The following is a 23,342-nucleotide window of genomic DNA, read 5'->3' on the forward strand; positions in this document are numbered from 1 at the left end:
ACTAGCAGTAAAGACCTGTAGGATGTCCTTCTATCAGTGTATCTATGCTTTTGTCTCAAATAGATATATCTTATTGATGCAATTAATCAGATATTATTAGGGCTATGACAACAGCACACTCTTTTCATTGTTTTGACTCTCTAGTATATATCCGGCACAGTTATACACTATTAATCAACTGAGAACTACATCACTCTATACAAAAGCATATAAGGTATCAATGAAAAGAATATGATGTTGTCTTAGCACTAGATATTATGTACTTATTCAGTTGTTATAGACCACATACGATCTCTTAATCATCTCACACGGATAAATATCAAAACAAAGATAACTAATTACTTTACCCATTACAGTTAGTAAATATATCAATTTTCTCTGATTATTATCTTTAAGGTGATTTTTCCATGAAGTTTCTGCTCTTCTCTTATTTTTTTTCTTTTATTTTTGAATTCTGTGTCGGTTTTAGTTTATATTTGATCCTGTTTGAAAAGCAGTTCATTAAACTGAAGACAATATATTATAATAAAATATAGGCATTGAATGAACTGAAAACAAAGATAAATACACAAAAAATATGATTATTTAATGTATTATTTTTTCGTAATTAGGATGAAACCACACCCACCCACACATACTATATATATATATATATATATATATATATATATATATATATAAATATATATATATATATATTATATCATATTATATATTATATATAAAAGTCACTTCGTGTGTATGAGAGTCCCTTTCTCATAGGTTCCGAAACGGCTGAACCTATCTTTTACAAATTTCACACAAAGGTAATTTATATTTATGAGAACTTTCCTAGATATGTTTTGATTAAAATTCATCCGATAAGTATCGAAAATCGAATAAAATCAAATATCATAAATAGTCTTTCCATACATAAAGCGGTTTCATCCTCTTCCCCGAATTTGACTACTGTGCACTTTTCAACTCTCATCCTCGAGTGGCCTATGGGCATTGACAAGTAGTAATATATATTTATATATATATATATATATATATATATATATATATATATATATATATATAACAAAATAGGTTGGAGTCGCTGAATAAGTCATCCTCCTACAAAAAAAAAACAAATACACAATATATATATAATATATATATATATATATATAGATATAACGTAAAATATTCCCCAGTCAAAAATGTTCTTTTTATCTATAAGAGAATAAAGTCTATTTTTAAGATCGGGAAGCTAAATTATCAGGTAAATATTGTAAACAAATAATTGTAAGCAAATATTCTGCCTAAATATAACTAAATATTGTAAACAAACACAAACCGAATGTAATGAACGAAATTATCATTATTATATATTTTTTTCAAATTAGTCCACAAAGCGAATTATATCTCGTACTATATAATATATTCTAAAGGATTGAATCTATCATAATAAAGACGCAATCTGCATAAATTAAAATATATTTAAACATATTGTACGACTGAGCCACACTGGGCGTCATGCTAATATATATATATATATATATATATATATATATATATATATATATATATATACATATATATATATATATATACATATATATACATATATATATATTACTGTGAGTCCAGAATGAGTTTACAAATTGTTTCAACTATATATATATATATATATGTATGTATATATAGGGTGACCCCCCAAAAATCAAAAGCTAAATGGATGCCATCTAGAACATATGCTGTAGAACGGAGAAAAAAAGGCCAAAGACCTAGTGTTTTGATGTGATATTTTGAATATAATAAACTAGTTATGACCAAAGTTTCATTTCATTTGGACAAAACACTTAGAAACGGGGCCTAATTAGAGTTGGGGCCCGTTTTGGGGGGGAGGTCACTCTGTATATATATATATATATATATATATATATATATATATATATATATATATATATATATATATATATATATACAGCCACTCAGACAGAAATAGAGCCAGTGAAAGAAAACAGAGTAAATATGAACGTTGGTGGATAACTTACCTGTTTTTCTAAATCACGCAAAAGTTTACAAAGTTATTATTTTATAGCTTTAATAGCTTAAAAATAACCCGGCAAACTCCACAATTAGTTCCAAGGGGTCGTTATATAATTCTTTCCGTCTCCCCGTATGTATCTTTCGTTACATAGTATAAATAATGTCTGTGACTTTTGTAATATTTATCGTTTTATATATATATATATATATATATATATATATATATATATATATATATATATATATATATATATTCATAGATGGATAGGGAGAGGCTGACTAGGAGACCGATAAAATCTTGGAAACTAGGGGCGCAAATGACCTATAAAATAAGAGTGTTTGTCCCAACAACTTACAAGAGAAAGAGAGAAAAAAGCAGAGAGGAAGGGTAGCAGTGTTTGCTTAAAAGGATCGCTTGACGAAGTATTTGCATATTATGGATATTTAGAATAAAGAAAATATTCTTTTTTCGCAACCTATACGGATGTAATTGTCTGTATTTTTTAGATGAGGTGTTTTCATTTATTGAGATTGTCGGATTGACTTCCTCATCTTGGCTGTTATAATCACAACGTTTCGGCTGTTTTGCCCTCCGGCGTTCAACAGGTGTTTTGTATCGATCTGGGGAACCGTTTGTTAGGAGTCTCGAACCCAACCCTTTATTATTATTATTATTATTATTATTATTATTATTATTACGGGGTACCGTGTTCGGACTCCAGCTAGTCTCTGGGACATAGTTGCTGATTCTCTGTTTTGAATGTTACTTTTCACTACCTTCGTTCAGGATTGAACTCAGCACCTTTGGTTAACTGTAAACTTTTATACAGCGTCTAGGACCTCTCGGCATTATGCCACTAGGACAATCCTTAGTTGTTTTTTGTTAATGTTAAACCTATGTTGTTATTCAAGGGTTTCTCTCTCCATTAGAGGTGTCCAAATTGCATTCAGCTCTACGCTTGGAAACTTGGAAACGCCTTTAAGACAGAGATGTTCTTTAACTGTTATTTTGAATAATATATGATATATTACAAAAAGTGTTTACCAATTGAACTGCGATTTGATTGGTTTAATCAGAAAATTCGATTTTGAACAAGTGAGATTATACAAATAAAAATGACTACATAAAAATTAATATTTTCTATTCGCTATTCTACACACCCTATCCCCCTTTTTGGTCTTATAAGCATTGATCCTAATAGGATTACAGCTTTTAATAATTCCATCTGCTTCAAAGGCGTATGCTAATCGAGTTTTATAGGTTTATTTATGACTTTTAAGTAGTAATAAACAGAGTAAAACAGGGAAATAGAATAATGAAGAAACTATTGTTTTTTTTATCTACATAAAACAATGACGAATAACACTAATGTATAAAAAGTAAAATAAGTGTTTAGGAGATTACAGAAATTTACAGAAGTAGTTTTCTCAAACACTATGATAAATAGAAGATCGACCGATGAGAGAAGAGATTTATTCAATTTGATTTTCTTGCATTCTAAAATTACTAACAAGAGAAAAATGAGATCATTTATAACTGTTTAATCATATTTTGTCAGCCCATCTCAATTTTCACATAAAATTAATGTATGATTCGAAACGAACTATCGTGTTCTTTCTGAAACTTTATATCTCTTTGAAATATATGACTTTATGTCCGTTACTATCATTATATGAATTCCCACAGTTTAGCTAACCACATCTCAAGTACAGCATGTTGGATTTAGATGTCCTTTTATTACAGGTCGTTGTCATATATCTTAGATACTAGTGGGTTTATTCGCCACACAATATCTGACAAAATATCATAAGAAAATTCATTTTAAAAAGTGCATGAGGAAATGACAAAATGAAATTGCATAAAATGTGAAAATAACACAATGAACTAACATAAAGAAATACAACAAATACACAAAGGCAAATAACATTTATATGGACAACATATAAATAACCATAAAACAATGACCTGAAAATATAAAAAAAAGAACATGGAAATGACAAGAGTTTAAATATTACTACAGGAAAATTAAATAATTAAATGTTAAATGACACTCTGAAATTGTATATAAAATGAACTTTAGTGATTTTAGGAAACTGTCCTATAGACATAGAAGCTGTCATATAGACATGTTTTATCCTCTCCAAATATGGATTTGTCATCAAGATGTTTGTTCATATAACATTGTATTTGATGGGACAGGAGCAATGGCTCGATAGATAATTCGACATATTAGAACAGAGAATATTTTTTCGCCCTGTACACAAGTGCCGTAATTTTAGAACAAGCAAAGCACACACAAATTACACGACATTAAGAAATAAAGCAAGGAAATAACATACGGAAACATCATAACAAAATATCATAAAGAACATGACATATGGACATGTTATAAGGGCATGTTATTATGGTATGTCATAAGTGGATTGCATGCGAGTATTGTATAAAGTCGATTGGAAAGAAAGAAATCGAACCAATCCTGAAAATGCTATGAGAACACAAGAACTATCTCGTCTTAAATAAAAGGAAATTGTGTATATTACATTGCAAACTCTTACACCTAGAAACTGTTAAAAATTAAGAATGAACGGGTTAATAAATTTGAAGAGACTCTTGTGCATGCAAGTATATAAACGTATATGCATACGCAAAAACATAACATTAAAAACTGCTCCTATATATATATATATATATATATATATATATATATATATATATGTATATATATAAGGGGATGTGTCTGTCCGTCTGTGTGTGTGGTCTCTGTATGTACATTCCCCTACGCAATAACTCTGTCAATTTTTAGTCTACAGACTCGAAATTTGATACACAGGGTAATGAGATTTGGAAACATATTTGTAATCCGTTTTAGGCCAGAAATTTGGCTGTTAAAGGGTTGAGGTTCAACAATTTAACCTTTGAGAACTCTACCAAACTCCTCCTCCAATTTTGTGTATAAACAATTGAAATTTTAGAAATAGATTTCTTGGACCCGGACCTAACTTAATAACTTGATTTGAGTCCAAACTAATAAATGTTAAGGGGTAATAATAGGGGGAGGGCAAAGTTAAAATTTTTATTTTTTTTTTTATTGCTCAACATACACCTCCAAACACCTGGGCACCGCCGGACTGAAATGCTAGTTTATATATATATATATATATATATATATATATATATATATATATATATATATATATATATATATATATATATATATATACATACATATATATATATAAGTATAATGTAACAAATATATATATATAAATATATATATATATATATATATATATATATATATAAGGATAATGTAACAAATAGGATCACAAATTATTGAACTTTGTGATATTAATTCTTATAAAATATTTTGGAGGGAAAATATTTAATATAATACATATTTTATATAATACGACAAGAAAAAAAGTTGGCCAATACGTGGTGAGAGAACAACAACTATAGAAGATACCGTTAATAGATGAATTATTCCTATCCCGTTGCGTCTAACCACCTGACGGAGGTCAGAGGAATAATTGACCGAAACATCGTGAAACAAAAAATATAAAAGATGAGGATGGCAGTGCGTAAATAGATAGATAAAACCCACAAACTTATCTAAAAAAATTCCAATTATGAAATTATATTTTTCTGAAAAAAATGTAAATATACAAAACTACACACACACACATACATATATATATATGTACATATATAGACACACACAGATACACACAATATATATATATATATATATATATATATGTATATTCAGAGGGAGAGAGAGAGAGGAAGCGAGCGAGTGATTGAAAAAGAACCTCATATATTAAAATGTAACACCTTTTTTTAAATATGATTTATGCAATTAATTAAATGTTGTTAAATGTTGACAGGGCAACAACAAAGGATGCTAGTCGACGATTATTGTGATTATCCGATTCCAAAAGTCTTGTCACCTAAAATATGTTTTAGAATAATCAAACTATTTAGATATTTTTTACATTTGATACCTATAAGAATGTGAGCTAAAAATCCTATAACATAGTTGACAACCTAGAAATAATCACGTGTAAAAACATCAGGTGATCATCCTAGTAACATGTACTGATGACGTCATTTAGAGGGGGAGATGGTCTTTTTGAGATACATAGACATTAGTTAGAGTCAGTCAGAGACGAGAGAGGGACAGAGACTGTTTATAGCTCGTGATGGGTCATAGTAGTAGTAGGGGGGTCAGAAATGAGGGAATAAAACATTCAGATATAAAAAGTTGCCTTTAATATAACTCGAGTCTCTGTCGTTTCTTAAGAAGAATTTTTATGGATTTATTGACCAAATATTCCCCCTATTTACCAGTTGTTGAAAGCTGAAATAAGTGTTATTCCGCGTTTGTGTTGTTACGACACAAACTGTATTTAAATGTGCATACACACACACAACAAACTCTAGATAGATGATCACAACGCTAGATAGTGATAGACGAACACTGTATGAAATTTTGCCAATTATTAGTTCTTGGGAAAATATTGAAGAGTTGAGTATTATGCAAGATTGATCTCCCTCAGGCTTTGCTATTGTCTTTCACGAATCGATGATGCCCAATTCCCCGGAATATGGATGGGTTGTTCGCACGAATTGCCGGCAAGAAATCCTAAAGTAACGCCCTGCGATTTTTTCCTCTGGTGTTGACTGAAAGAGCAAGTCTACTCAAAAAAACCAAGAAATTTAGAAGAACTTGAAAAGCAAATACGTGATGTTATGAGTACTAGTCTGCAAGCGTTTTTTTCCTTTTTTTGAAATAATGTGATTCTGGTTGACTTGAAAATCCGGTGGTGAATGAACGCGCCTATATTGAATTTATCATAAAAGACTATGCACTATACTTTCTTCTCATATTCATTTGTTTAAATTATATTTAAAACAATTGTATGTATTTTAAGTAGAAAGTTACTTTTTAATCGCCATGTATATTAATTTATTCGTCTATTATATAACTCCATGACATTCAGTTTTCAGTACATGACTCAATATATACGTGATGACTATGGTTTCCCATATGTTCGTGTCTATACGCATATACGTGTTATTATATCTGCGATTGGGCTTCCCTGGCCTATTGTGTGTATGTGTATTGTCTCTGACAATGATCTCCTCAAGGAAGTGATAAACAATTACTCTACGAGGATCGAGCCCCGATCGCGCGACAAAGGTGCGAAAATAATGTTAAAAGGAAATTAATAGAACGAAAGGAAGATAAACACAGCGCATTGACGGCAAAAATGAAACTTTTTTAAGGTTCAATTTAGAACTTGGGAGGTGGTCTTATGGTAATGTAAAGTCACGTGTCTTACCTGCCCTTCGCCTCCATCCTGAGGTTGGAAGTGAACACAATGCGACGTAAGCATTTTTGGCGTGCCTGTTCAGAGGAAGAAAGAGGATTAGAGTAACAGCGTGATGGAGGCGGGAAAGAGAGATAGTGAGGGAGAAAGAAAGGATGAATTAAAAAAAAGCCAGGAAGTATGCGACAAATGAAGAGAGGAAGACAAAGGAGAAATTGGTAATAATATGTTGGTTCAAAAATAAAGGGCTAGAATATAGAAAGAAGACAGAATAACCGTAATAAAGAAAGAAATAAAGAGAAAGAAAAATTAATGATGAAATGAGAGAAAGGATAAAAGGAAACCAAAGCCGAGAAAATAAAGAAGAAGAATTTTGAAGATGAAATCAAAAACAAGAAAGAATACAAGTAAAATAAATGCACATTGTAAAAGGAAAACGAACGGAGAGTTGAACAAATGAATAACTTTGAAAAATCAAGGAAAAAAAGTAGAAGTAGTTTAAAACATTATGCATATGATAAAATAACATAAAAAGAAAGTTTAATTATTGTATGAAACTAAAGAATAACGTTGACGAAGAAGACAAGCAACATTAGAATAAATCGATGAATGAAAAAATATGGACGAAAATAGAGAATAGAAAAAGTCATGTATGAGAATGAATGGCAAAGAAATAGCTGGACTAATGAATGAAAGAATATAATTGAAGAAGAAGAAAACGCAAAGTTAAATGAAACGACGAAAGAATGGTTGACGTATAAAGAAAACAAGTAAATGTCAAATGAATGAAAAAAAGAATAAAGTGATAGATTGAAAGAGTCGACTAAAGGAATGACAGAAAAAGTAATGCTGAATGAATGATATAATATATAATATAAATCTCAAACGTATGTTAGTACGTATGTATGTTTGTATGTCTCACTAAATCTTTCGACACACGCAATCAACGTTTACGAAATTAGTGTTGTTTAAAATCTCTCTCTCTCTCTCTCTCTCTCTCTCTCTCTCTCTCTCTCTCTCTCTCTCTCTCTTTCTCTCTCTCTCTGGGGAAAAATATCAAAAATTTTCCCCAAATATTTATTCGTTCACCGTCAACTTGGCCGTTTTTATAAAGAAGTGTCACTTTTTCCGTCAACATTTTTGCAAAGTTATCATACACCTTGCAATAATTGCCGTTAATTCGAAACCGTCCGACCCCGTTTTTCACGGTGGGCATGGCGGCTAAACGGTTGACTTTTTTCACCTTCTTTTTTCCTTTCGCGTTATATGTTCGAGCCTGGCTACTGCGGATATTTCTTTTTCGCTCGCTGCTATTTGTTATTTTTTTTTATTTTTTAGGATTCTGTTGCTGAATACGCTTACCATAAAAAAAACTCTCCATACCTGGGTAACGCCGAGTAACCTCGCTAGTAAGTTAACATAACCTAGAAGGACAACAAAGTTGAAATAAAGAATGAAAATTGTCATAAAAAATAAGGATAGAAAATGTTAAATGAAAGAAAGAAAGAAAACAATGAAATGGAGGGACAAGTGGAACTAATGAAGGAAATAAAGAATGAATAATATTGATGAGGATAGAGGAAAAAGGAGTTTAATGAAGGAATGAGTGAATGAACGAACAAATGATATTGATGATAATGCAAGAAAGAAAATACTGGCCAAACGAGAGAAACAAAGTAAAATACTACAGTTGAAGAAAATGAAAACGAAAATAGAATTAAAGACACAATATTAAAGTCAATAACACTTAAGGTATTCAGTGCACACATATTGGTACAACATAAACACCTACATGGCAGATATCAATATCTAGAACATTACAGAATTCAGTGAGGATAAAGATCAAAAGTCAGACCGACTAAAGAAGTTATGAACAGGAGCAAAGCGAAATTCCAATTCCAAAGGCATGGAGAATATAATAAAACCAATTACGAAACAGAAATGGTGAACAGAATTCACTAATGACTATCTAGATATAATATTACAGACTTAAATAGCTCATACTATACACAGGACAAATCAGTAATTACAATATAAATCATACACTCCAAATATCAATAAAAACATGGACCAAAAACACCTACATAAAAAACATGTTACAAACTCTAATAACAATCTACAAAAATAAGCTACAGCAGTGATTAATATCAAAAAAGAAAAACATATATGACAGAGAAAAATATGATTGCTTAACAAGCAGACACACTTTACAAGAAACATGAAGAACTAAAATAAAAATAAACAATGATAGCAATGAGTTTATAGCAACACATACCTGAACAATACAAACAAGAGTGACGTTTTGAAAATACTGGGAACTAGTTTAATCATAAAAGAAAGAAAAACACTACAATAGCTGGCATCAGCAAAACTAAAACATTCGGCAAAATATGGCAAAATAAGACAACCCACAACAGCAATGTTTAATGGTTGAAAAATATTAAGGAAAACATTCTTGAAAGTTTAAAAAAAGTAAATGAAAACGTATCTACTAAGTGATAATCAGCCTATCAACCATGTGATATTCTCATCGGTACATCTTATAACGTACAGATTTACAGATTCGTAAGCTTATTAAAAAGCTGATACACACCAGATGGACAGAAAGAATTACAGAAAGAGTGACCCTACGCAGTATTTATCGATAAAATAATGGAAGGATAAAAACACGTAGCCATTACATAAAAACATACTTTTTGGGTGTGGATACTTGAATGTTTACATATGTACAACATATCTCTGAAAACCATAAATTTTATTCAGACAGTAATCTAAACATGGAATCTGGGGCTGATATCCGGAGATCAATATTTGACATTTCTAAAAATGTAAGAAAACAATTTTCTAGCAGTCTTTCTATCACAAGTAATTGTTTATTATGAGTATATTGCCACTTTACAGCATAGTAAGGATATTATATTGCGGATCTGCCATAGAAAATGGTGGTGAACTTTCAAGAAAGGTACAAAAGTTAATGGAGTATAACACTGTATGAAATTTAACTGAAAGATCAGGGAAAGTACTGGACTCCTTCAAGGATATTGCATTACTCATATTCGAAAGAAAACCAACGGTCGTTATCATCGATAAATCAATAAAAAATACCCGTTAAACAATTCAGCAATTGGATTTTATAAGAAATTATATTTCAACTGAATCTTCTAATGCGTGGAAAGTGTAGATATACTAATTAATACGGAGTAGGTGCGTAATATAAGAAACTATAAGACTTTGGAACTTTACTCAAAGGCAATGCGAGAAAGATTTGGAATATAAACAAAAACCTTGTGCCAATTATAATGCAGGATTTGGAAATGGTCCCATAGAATTAATCTAAGTATTGGAAGACCTTACGATGAAATAGATCCTTTAGAAATATTGAGGAATCATCGCGTTTAATGTAAACTGAAATACTGTTGTTTACGAAGGACATAATATACAAAACTAACAGTAACCATATTTATAAGATTTTATTGTTAGCGGTATGGAAATAATACGGCACCAAAGAGAACATGACTGAGAAAGAGAAAGAAAAATTGATGAGGATGGTTATTATTATGATGATGATGATAATGATAATATTTAATTAGGATCATATACACTTTTTTTTCATACACTAAATTTGAGACGTGCGAAAGTGATTATGGTTGTCTGTGTAACAGTAAATAAAACCTTTCTAAGATATTTCTTGCCATAACCTAATCCAAATTATAGACAATTTATTGGATGAGATTAACAGCAAACAAAATTGTTGGCCTATAATATTTTCCCAGTATTATTAGCGCGCAGTTTTGACGATCATAGTTATACGTGTGTGAGATGAAATGTTTGTTGCGTTAGATGTGGTTATTTAGAATAATAAATGAGTTTGGATGTGTTTTTAAATTAGCAATTTTTTAGGATAGATTATTCCGACTATTGACTACACATTTCTTTGCCGTCAGTTGGAAATGCAAATGTGGTGATGTATATTTGCTTTAATTATTTCATCGGACAAATATTTGGAAGAGGGAATTGAACGGTTGATTTTAAAATAAAAGTAATTCACAGAATTACAATTCATATATAGAGAGAAGAAGTTTGTAAAGGCAAGAATACTTGATAGAGTGTAAAAAAACATGGCCATACGAGGTCGACAAATCGATGAATATCAACTTAAAAAAAAAATGTTTCGAACATTTTAAGTTTTAAATTAAGACGAACATTACTTACTGAGGAACAGAGTTTCAGCATAGTAGATTTGGTGTTAGCAGTAAATCAACCCTTTTGAGTATATGTGGGTTATATGATATAAAACCCCCAATAATACATGTCGCAAATTACCTAGAAAGAGTTGCTGTAGAAACTGAGTACCTATTTTGTATCGGCTATGTAAGCGACAGCATAAAAGGAGTTCGTACTAAAGAATTAATCTGGCATACGAACCCGTCTAGTCAGAACGCAGTGTTATCAATTAGTAATAAACTTCCGGCGAAAGTAGATGAATAAGGTCTACACCACTAGGCTATATGAACTCGTGGACAACACGATAAAACACCCACCAACTTAACGCATACACTATCTAAAATACAAGAGATTCACAGTCGCATTTCGCTTAATTATTACACCTTTACACAAAGCATTGTCAGATATTTACATAACAACACTGTTCAATCGGTAGTTACTACTGAAACGTTTTGTGGAGGAACTGTAAATGGCTTCTCTTGCTGAAAACTAAATCTTTAATCCCTATAGTAAATAAATAAAATCCAATTGATTGTCGTCCTGTCATTTTCATGGCTCTGTAATATAGTGCTAAATATCTTTGAAACTTTATGTTCATTTGTTCTTTTTTATCTTCTTTATAGAACCATTGCTCATAATGCATCCGTAGATTTAAACGCTTTCCTTTGCTTGACGTTATTTTCATATTTCTCTTTAGAAATCTTTAGATGTTGTATGGAATTACGTTTTATATTTGGGCTGGTGAATCTATGTCCTATTAAAGGAATTTTGAAAAAACTCCGAATTCTATCTGAAGTTTGGTTTACCTCACCGTTTTTTTATTCTCTTTCTCTCACCTCACAGTCGTGATGTCACTAGTCTCAATCTTTAATGTAAATGCTATGATGTTATGTGTTCTTCAGAAGTATCTTATCTCTGTCCTTCTTCGTTTGTTATAACTGTTTGGACTCGTTAATCTAATGATATTTACCAAATCGATTTTTGTATACATCAGTATAAAACTGTCGTACATTTGAGTATCTTTTTAAATATCGCAGGTATCTGGGACTCGGTTCGCCATGGTTGATTTCCTCCAAACTATAACCTTAATATTTTTACGGATGAGATCAATATGTGTCTCCTACTATTACGACTGGCATTTTTCGTTGTTTTAGCTTCTGTAACAAAGGATTGTATACCTTATCACTCGCGATTTCTATAAAATACATATGTATTCGTAAATTGTGTTTATCAATCATTGATATTACCTTTGTTATACAAACCTAACTCTGAATCGTCATCTAATAACAGACGCAAAAAGTAATGGTATTTTGTGGAGATTGCTGTCACTCGATCCATATAAACACGTGTCGTACACCTTTTGGTGATGTTTAGAGGCTAATGACTGATGATAGTTACAACAATATATGAGAGATGAAAAAGAGCATTGTTTAAGCGAACTGTGCGTTCGAGGTAATGACTACGTCAACGGTGATCATTGTATCGATAGAAGTGAATCGTAAGACGAAGGACAATGACGGATATTTTGCTAATAAAAACAGGCGGGAAGTGCATTGTTTTCTCTGGAATGTGATTCATGGAAACGGCTTCAAAGAATACGCGCGTGAAATAGAAAAAAAAGGGGGGAAAGGAAAGAGCCAAAAAGGCAGAGACAAACCTCAAAGAATGCCGCTGAGGAAAGAAAACCCGAAAATGAACAACAAAACGTAAACAATCGAATGAGATAAATGACAAACAGTAGAGAAGGAAATAAAGGGGAGAGTTAGAGGACTAAAAAACGATAGATATAGTAAGAAAGAAAGGTCGGAGGCGCGTAAAAAGAAAACAAACGATTGAAAAAAGATAAAAAGGGAGGGCCAAAGAAAAATTGTAATAGCAAGGAAAGAGAAAACTTAAATAAAAAAAATCTGTATAAAAATGAAGAAAGGGAATGAAGGAAGGAAACAGTAAACAGGGTGAGAAGGAAGAATGAGAGAGATGAATAAGAAAATTGAAAGAGTGTTAACTAAAGTCTGAAGAAAAGAAAAATGAAATAAGAAAACGAAAAAAATGTCTTAAAGGGAACGAAAAGAAAAAAATGAAATATTGTCAAAAGAAGACAATTTAACAGAGAGTGTAAAAAAATAGAAATAATCAAATCACGCTTGTAAATTGTGTTTGTTGTTTCTGTTGTTCGAATTTTAATATTACATTATTACACGTGTTTCGTTAGAGAGCGAATCTTATCTTTCTAATATAACTAAACTCTTAGGATACAAATTTATATTCCTAAAACGCAACAAGATCAATTGTGAAGCAATGGACAAGAAAGATGTGTATTGAAAAATTCGTAAAAACAGAAATTAAAAACATACACCTCAAGAAATATTCAGAGCAACTTACTCCCCAAAATAATAGACTTCCGAAACAATCTAAGTAATTTCTCACGACGACATATTGGGATAAAAAAACCAACACACACACACACACACACACACACACACACACACATATATATATATATATATATATATATATATATATATATATATATATATATATATATACAGGGTGACCCAGACAAAACATAGGACATTCAATTGCTTTTCTGAGCATTTTACAGTCAACGGAGAAAAAAAGACCAAATACCCTAGTTTTTGATATGATGTTTAGAATATAATAAACTACTTATGACCAAAGTTTCATTTCATTCGGCAAAACACTAAGAAACAGGGCCTAATTTGAGTGGGGCCAGTTTTCTTTGGGTCAACGTGCATATATATATATATATATATATATATATATATATATATATATATATATTCCGTTTTATCTGCTTAATTACACATGTTTCGGTTACCGAATCGTATCAACGACCCAGTCACTTCATCAGACTTTAACAGAAAAAAAAACAAAACCTGTTAAAATCTGATGGAGTTACGGTAATAAAGATACATATTTGCTCTGCAATAGTAACGAGCACTTTCTTCAGGTTTTGACTAAATTCCATTTTTGCTATATATATATATATATATATATATATATATATATATATATATATCGTGATAGACAGAGAGGGGCCGAAAGGGTGGGGGGAAACCTTGGAAGATGCGAGAAAGAGAACGAGTGGAACTGGAATTAATCAATGTGTCAGAATAAATTTTTGTTGATGATAATATCTGTTTAAGTTTCTAAACAAGTAAATAATAAATTCATGGAAAATTAATGGTAAAAGTAGATGAGTAGTAGAGAGTATTCTTGCGAAATGTTAAAGTAAAAGTAAAGTTGGGATCCATCCGTCACGTTGTGAAAGTTTGTTTAATACTGTATTTTTTATGCAATATTTTCGATATAATAAGATTATAATTACAAAACATTAGAAAGTTCTATCTTTAAAAAAGGTTGATGAGAACTGATCAAACAGTTGGTACCATGCTCTGCTACCAACCAATCAAGAACCGTAATACTTTCATAAAATGTACTGAATCTCTTACGAATGATTGCACATAAACTTTCATCTTCACATTGGAAGTAACTGTCTTTTTCGTCTCAAGACTTCTTCGGATTTACTACCTACTGCAAATTATATTCTTCTTTCTCTGCAAAGTTTGTTTGGATTGATATTGCAATTTTGTCTGGGAAAATATTTCTATTCTCTTCGAACACAGAAATGGCTTATTATTCATTTTATTTTACATTTGTCTTTTTATATTTGTTTAAATTCCTAGTACATCGCTTCACTTATTTACACACCTTTATTCGATGTGAAAATCGGTTTACTTATTTTCGTTTTTCCAAGAAAGTTTGAAGAAGGTATATAATATATCGAAACAAAGTACATCACACATAAAAGAAAACTTTTTATATTTATACTATATTTTCTAAAAGTTTGAAATAGTTTGAAACATTTATATACTGTGTCATCATTTTCATGATGCGTGGGTTATTCAATCATAAACTATAAACAGAGTTTTAGTCGATAGATAAACGTACCAACAGTAGCATCGGGATCAAATGGATGGGCAGAAGATGAATATAGATTGCGACTACATTAGTACTCATTTACATCTTGCTTGAAGAGGGCCGTGATATTGTCGAAAAGTAAGCAGCTTGGTAGTACGTTTTTCACAATGGCGAATGTACTAAGAAAATAAACTTCGTTCATGGATGTTTATTCAGATATGCATATCTAAACTTCCAATGAAAATATTTTTTGAAAAAAACATATTTATTAATGATGTTTCTTGTTTTCGGCGAAAACTAGTTGATAGAACTCTCATAATTGCTTTTAAATCGTCCACTTAAAGATATGTTAAAATACACTTTCAGGGACTGGTTTAGTAAAGATTTAAGGATATTTATAAGAATATGCACGTATATATATATATATATATATATATATATATATATATATATATATATATATATATGCACACACACACACACACACATATATATATATATATATATATATATATATATATATATATATATGAAGAGAGAGAGAGAGAAAGAGAGCGCGAGTAAGAAAGAAAGGAAATAAAAATAGAAAATAACGAAAGTTTTCCTTCATCATCATTTTTAAAACCTCTAGTTATATAGAAGGGGAATGTTTTGACACGTGAGTGAAAATGTTACCATAAGGTTATAGATATAACTACAGCATTCCTGCTAAAAATAGTATTACTCTCGTGTTTACAAGACAAACTGCGATGGAATAACTTCTTTTATGAAATAAACATTTTTTGCTAATTTACCAGTGAATAAAAAGAATTAGTCAACAATTTTGCAGTTTCACGACTACACTTTTCCACAGTGCGGAACACCAATCAATTTTAACAACTATCGATATGATGTACCCTGCGAATGCTAAAACAGATTTAGAGGCATACATTTTATTCATCCTGATAACGATCAATTTGCGCAGAGATGGAACGTAAGTGCGTCAAAATACTGTTAGATTAATTGAGTCAGGACGGATAATTTGACACTAAATATAATGGACGCTTCTAAATGTTCTTCTCTCAGTAATACAACAGACAATATAGTAATGTATTATTTTTATTCGTGACCGGAAGTCCGTATTTTTTTTTCCTTCGCCATAGTCATGTCAAGTGTTCTTTGCAAAGCTTTCTCGTGTGTTGATAATGTACCGCTTCCGGTCTAGATCCCAGTCATAATGCCTAGCGGTCAAGTAGGACACATTTTCGACCACAAGAACCGCTACTCCTGTAGCATTCCTAAAGTGGTGATCTACAACACGACCAAGAAGACCAGAAAACAGAGGGGGGGACAGAGGTGGGAGTGACTTTGCTCTTATTCTATTAATTCTTATCTTATACCAAGTTTGTATTAGATGTGTTTTGTTCTTTGTTTACTCAACAGATTTTAATTAAATGAAGCGTGTTTTATATGCAGAAAACAGTATATACTACTCACCCCTTTAAACTTCTCTCGGTTCCACTCTTTGTGTCTTTGTCTGGGCCTCTTTATTCCTAATCATCCCATTTAATACGTTCGTGCACTGATAAAAACTGCATGGGGTCAAGCAAGATAGCAATATTGCGAGAACTATAATATACATCTAAGGAGCCAGTTATTCTTACAAATAGAGGGCCTGTAACCTGAATTATTTTCTCATTATATCCTTTCTCTCTACAATATGTGTGTGTGTGTGTGTGTGTGTGTGTGTGTGTGTGTGTGTGTGTGTGTGTGTGGACTAAGTCATCGCGGAGAAGCATGTGAAACCTCCCTCTGGTCCACCTACTATACCAGGCAATCAACCGATTTGATCGAAAATACGGCGATCTCACCGTTTTCGACGATAATAAAAGTATTAGATGCACAAAACATAACTTTGCATGTGCGCCCTTGCAAGTTTCTGCTGGACCGATTTATTTGATATTTCACACAATGATATTTGATATCTCTCAGAGGGTGTTCCGTAAATATTTGAATCAGAATGCGTTTGATAAGTATCGAAAAACGATAATCGAAAAAAATTCGATTGAAAAAGGAAATCGGATTATGAGCCAAATAAACACATTGACACAACTCACAAATTCATTTAAGAAGTTTCATCACCGCACAAGCAGAAAACCCCATCCTATAAAATCAAGTGTAGATACTTTTGTAAAGCATAAGAGCGGTTAAAGAAACGGTATCTTTTAGAGCACAACTGGACCGTAATACTTGGATTTTGTACGTTCAACTTCAAGTGTTTATGTAAAATAATTCCATAAAAAAAACAACTGTTCGGTCTTTGATGAAATAGGGGCATGTTTCAAACCACTGTTTCTGTTTAGGGCACAATTGAACCATGATAATTGACTTTTACATTCTAAAGTTTAAATCAAGCTATTTACAGATAAATTAATAAAATCAATAGTAGATTCTCTACAGTACAATGTAGACTACACTGTATTGTGGATTAAGTCCTTGCATAGAGGTATGTGAAGCTTCCGGTACACTGGGGTATCCCTAACTAAAGCAGTTAATCGATCGATTTGATTAAAACAATGGGCGTGTGTATCGACTTCGAGTGGAAAATGTGTTGATCCTCATTCAATCTTAAACAAGGTGTGTGTGTGCGCGTGTATGTGTGTGCGTGCGTGAGTGCGTGAGTGTGTCTGTGTGTATCAACATAAATTATGTAAAACTGGTAACATATAACATACAACATTTGACAGCTATCAACTCTAAAAATAAAACACAAGCAAACAATATACACAGGTTTGTTAGTATAAAGTTATGAATGACGACTTCAGCCTTGAATGATTGCATTAATGGCGTTGTCTTGCGGTGACGTCATAAAGACGTCACGTGGCAAGCACGCAAACGTGACAGTAAAAGAAAAATAATTTCTCTGGCTCTGTCTCTGTCTCTTTATATATATATATATATATATATATATATATATATATATATATATATATATATATATATATATAGTAATTTATAAAATATATATGGTGATTAAGCTACACTGAATATTCTGCGTTCCATCCACTATAGGATTCGTCAGGCTTATGCGCTGACGAATCCTATTATGGATGAAACGCAGAATATTCAGTGTAGCTTAATCGCCGTATATATTTTATAACTTACTAACTATTGAGCACTTTTGAAGTAAATACTTTAAGTTTACGCATAAATCTATACTTTCGTATATTAGGTTTATGTGAGTAAATGAAGTAGTTATATATATATATATATATATATATACATATATATATATATACATGAGAGAGAGAAAGAGAGAGAAAGAGAGAGAGAGAGAGGGGGGAGAGAGGGAAAGTCAGAAAGAGATTTGTCAGATTTTCCGCCCGTAAATCCCTATATTTTCGTAAGCCACAATAACTTTAAACATTATAATTCATTTCAATTCATTTCAATTCAAACTACTAGAGAGCTTAATTATTTTTAGAAATAGAAAGTATTACATTAATGATAACTAATAAGTTCTTAACAAATAAATCGGGTGCAATATCCGGAAATTGAATAAGACACCTTGAGTTTTTAATTTTGCCTGTCTGCGAACTAAGCAATTTGTGAATTCCTTATATATATATATATATATATATATATATATATATATATATATATATATATATATATATATATATATATATATATCTTAAATCATTATTATACAAATATTATAGATTCACTGTGACGTCAACGATTTATAATTTGTGTCATGTTTCAAAGTATGAATTCAAACCTAAGCATTCGAATATATTTTGAGAGTCTGAAACGATGTATTTTCTTTAGTTATGTTGAAAGCAATTGAATTTTTTAATATGTACCAGCATGTCGTTCTGTGGAGCCTATAATACTTGGATTTTTATATATATTTTTGGACATGTTCTTGCAGAAATGAGATGAATAAAGAGCTGAAAAAATAGTAGTATACCAAAATGTTCTCAAAGTATAGAAATAATAGTTTTCTTTGGAGTCTGAGTGATAACAAATCTCCCAGAGAATTCTAGTGCTCTTCATCTAAATGTTGTAGATTACTCCATGTTATCGCAAAAAAAAGCCTCGCTAACTTTTGATTTATCGCTAGCAACGATTATTGGTTTTCTTTGAAGCTTGGATTGCTAAACGCCTCCCCAATCTTCCAGCGCTCTCCGCGCGTTTCCAATGAAAATCTGCTTATTTCTGCCCCTTTTCGGTTCTTTTTATCGCTTAACGTCTCTTTAATACGGCGCAATCCGAGATAGACGCTATCATATTTCTTTAGGGGGCGTATTTAACATTTTCCGGCGTCGGTTTTCATGAGACCCTTTGGCCGAATTCTGGTTTCTGTTTTATTGCTATTGGAGTAGTCAAGTTACTGGCCAGTGGTTAAAGTTTATATTGATTCATTTCAGCATTCTAGAGTTTTTCACACAATTTTAGCTATTGTAATTATCACTCTTACTTCCCCCTGATTCTAAACTCTCCCGTTTTATTTTCTAAGATGTTGTCCATTGTTCTTAGTCCTCCTACGGTTATTGCGATTTCCTTGACGATTTTCATATTCCATATCTGTTTCAGTCTTCTGATAAGTTCCAATTTATTTGCTTGGCACATTTGTCACCTTAATGTCAACTCCGTGGTCTTCTGAGTCATGATTTTTCCTTCTTGTTAACTATTATGTCATCCGATTCCATTGCCTGGGTTTATTCACTTGCACCTTTCAAATATTTATATGAATTCCATTTTCAAGAACATCTGTTAGTTTGTGTTTTTACCATCTGTCAGGGTGTTCAATGTGTGCTTTGCATTATTGATACCATCCCAATAAAGAGTCGGCATGCAACTCATTATAAGTGATTTCTCATAGACAGTGGTGTTCCTTAGAGTTTGATTGACAGCAACTTATCTAAAATTCTCACTTTCTCGGATAAACGTAGCAAATAATTTTGCGCTATCGCAACAACCGCTTCATATGTCTGTCTTCTGGAAACGACGATTTACCTTCCCAGGAATTTTGGGAGCAATAAGCTTCCTTAACATCCCAGTACTTTTCATACTCTTTCACTAGAAGTCTGGATACTGTTCTCTCTCTACACTCCTTCGATCCTACTATGGCCATTTTCTGTGGCATCAGCTTAAGTTAATGCTGTCACACTGTGAGATGTGGGTTGTGTTCAGTTCATGAGATTTCGTACAATCTCACTTCCTTTGCACACAGGAAGTATTCTTTCGGTACTTACAGACATTATGGACATCGCTGAAATAATAACGATATTATTTATAAATACATTCTCAACATAAGCGGGGTAGGGGCGCCTTTTTAAACTAGTATGTATTTTCATCTAACAGGTAAATAAAAATAGTACATAAAAATACAATGTAACTTGAAATTTGTACGTGAGAATAGTACGGTGTGTGTTCTGCCTAAATACTGTTCCTTCTATTGCAATTCCGTGTGATTGGTTAGCGTTCGTGGTTTACATAGCTTGGATTTGCATTCGATGATTTTCTTTTAGGGTCCAGCTGTTTTTATTGTTATTATTATTATTACTATTATTACTATTATTATTATTATTATTGGCTCACAATGAGCTTTCACCACGGCCATCAGAGATCTCGCTTTGATAACAACCTGTGGTATCTCCCTAGAAGCTGAGTGACGGCAAATCTCCCCAGGTTTCCAGTACTCTCCGCCTATTTTGATGACATTTTAAATGACTTTGCATTATTGCAACGACCGCTTACCATTGATTTCTCACTAGCAACGGCGATTGGCCTTCGCTGGAATTTGAGTAAAAATAAGTATACTCAAAGTCCCAGTTCTCTTCGCACTTATAAAATAGGGGTCTGGTGAGTGCTCTCGCCTCGATCTTTTCTTCCTCCTTGACTCTCGCTTTTTTTTTGGGGGGGGGGGGTACGGTGATGTGATGAGTGGGGGATGGGGTAGTGTTTAATACCTTATAGATATGCCGCTTCAACGTTCTGGATTCCATGTAGCGCTTCATGTTTTGCCTCTGCAGAAGTGTATCTAGTCCGCGGATGTGGCTCATGTGTCTCCATATTCAACGGTTTTCCTAAATATTTCAGCTGATTTCATTATTGTTGTTCGTTGTATCTTTCCAGCCATTCCTCTGATTCCAATTTCTCCTATTCTTTTTTCCAAGTTTTTCGGGAGTGTTCCTTGTTCTCCTACTATTATATGTTTCTTCATCATCCATACCTCTTTCAGCTCTCTGGCTAGCTCTGTGTATTTGCTCCGTTTCTACTTTTCTTTGTATATTAACTCTGTGGTCAGTCGGAACAGCAAAGTCTACGATTTAAGAAAACTTTTTCTTTCTGTTAATTATTACGACATCCTGTATTCTTGCTTAGATGACTTTATCAGTTTGTACGTCCATGCCCCATAGGATTTTGTGATTCTCGTATTTAAGTACCGTTGCCGACTTATGTTTGTACCATTTGTGTGTGCGTTCGAGATACAGTTGTTTGCATAATTCCCTGTGTACTTATTATTATTATTATTATTATTATGTTACTACTACTACTACTACTACTACTACTACTACTACTACTACTGTAACCTATGTTGGCAATATTTGTTATTGCTTCTTGCATTGATGTGGGTAATGTTTATAAGCGAAGCAGCAGCCTCTTAAAAAGTAGCAAATAATTAGAAAATAATGAGCGATGCGTGCCGCCCAAAATGGCGGGTTTATTGTGCTTGCATTCCTCGCGCCACTATTTAAACAAAATGGCGCTCATGTCAAAGTGGTCAAATCCGTTTTTTCTTCGCAGCTCCTTACACGTTCAAATCACGTGCACATTCTGCCATCCCTGTTTTCGAGCGGGGATTTCACAGGAAGTCTAAAGTGGGTATGGCTGTGTGGATGGGTGGGGATGGTGTTCTCGACATGTCTCCTTGGCAGGATTGGCGGGGGATGAGAGAGTGAGGTAGCTATTTTTGTTTTTCACAAAACTTTTGAAGTGATGACTTTTTAAACTGACGGGCGAGAGCCAACTGCAAAGACGTGTCTTCTAAAATAGCACTGATTTTTTAGAACGTTGTTATTTTTTGCAAATGGAGAAAAACGATCACTGGGACAAAATATCAAATGCGTCACCTGAATGCGGTCTTTGATTTATATTTTTTACAAATTTTTTGTATTCTTTTAAACGTGTTTACCGAGATTATAAAAAATTAAAAACAGAATCCAACTAGCAAGAACATCTGACGGTGCTCGGGATTTGATGTGGGAGACATTATCTTTTTTCATGGTTTCTTTTGTATTTTTAATGCTTCTGTTGTGCACGCTTACGAAGAATTTTTAATTTTATGAAACTCTCTGAATTAGTGTTTTATACATATCCCTACAATAGTATATATTTATTTGAAGGTTATTAAGGGTTTTGACAAAATTGGTGTTTGCGAGGAAAACATTTTTTAGACAGGATATAAATTTCTTTAAAATAAGGTATATGTTATTTTTAAAAGAGGAGTGAGCGCTATAGTACCGATAAAGATTTGAAACCATTTCTGCATTCTTCCTACAATAAATTTTACATATAAATATATGTTTTTAAAGTTAATTCTCTAAATTTTCTTAACATAGTTCCTTCCACACGCATAAGTTTGGCATGTATATATATATATATATATATATATATATATATATATATATATATATATATATATAAAGTAAATAATTATATATATATATAGAGAGAGAGAGAGAGCGAGATACATACATACATAAGTATATATATATATATATATATATAGATAGATAGATAGATAGATAGATAGATAGATTTAAATATATACCAAA

The 23,342-nt window shown here is 32.0% G+C and overlaps 1 long non-coding RNA gene across 4 annotated transcripts in view; it reads right to left on the bottom strand.

Annotated features, from left to right (window-relative positions):
• The window catches only part of LOC145295934 (uncharacterized), an 87,810-nt gene that overhangs the window by 25,336 nt on the left and 39,132 nt on the right, over positions 1-23,342 (bottom strand). For 3 of the 4 annotated variants that reach the window (XR_013869919.1, XR_013869918.1, XR_013869916.1), the window contains exon 4: positions 7,363-7,427. The exons of the other annotated variant lie outside the window; for it this stretch is intronic. This is a non-coding gene — a long non-coding RNA (uncharacterized LOC145295934). The remainder of the gene's footprint in view (positions 1-7,362; positions 7,428-23,342) is intronic. 4 annotated transcript variants of the gene reach the window in all.

The sequence above is a fragment of the Euprymna scolopes genome, chromosome 16 (assembly GCF_053919585.1).
Source record: "Euprymna scolopes isolate OS-2025 chromosome 16, ASM5391958v1, whole genome shotgun sequence".
NCBI classification, from domain to species: Eukaryota; Metazoa; Mollusca; class Cephalopoda; order Sepiida; family Sepiolidae; genus Euprymna; species Euprymna scolopes.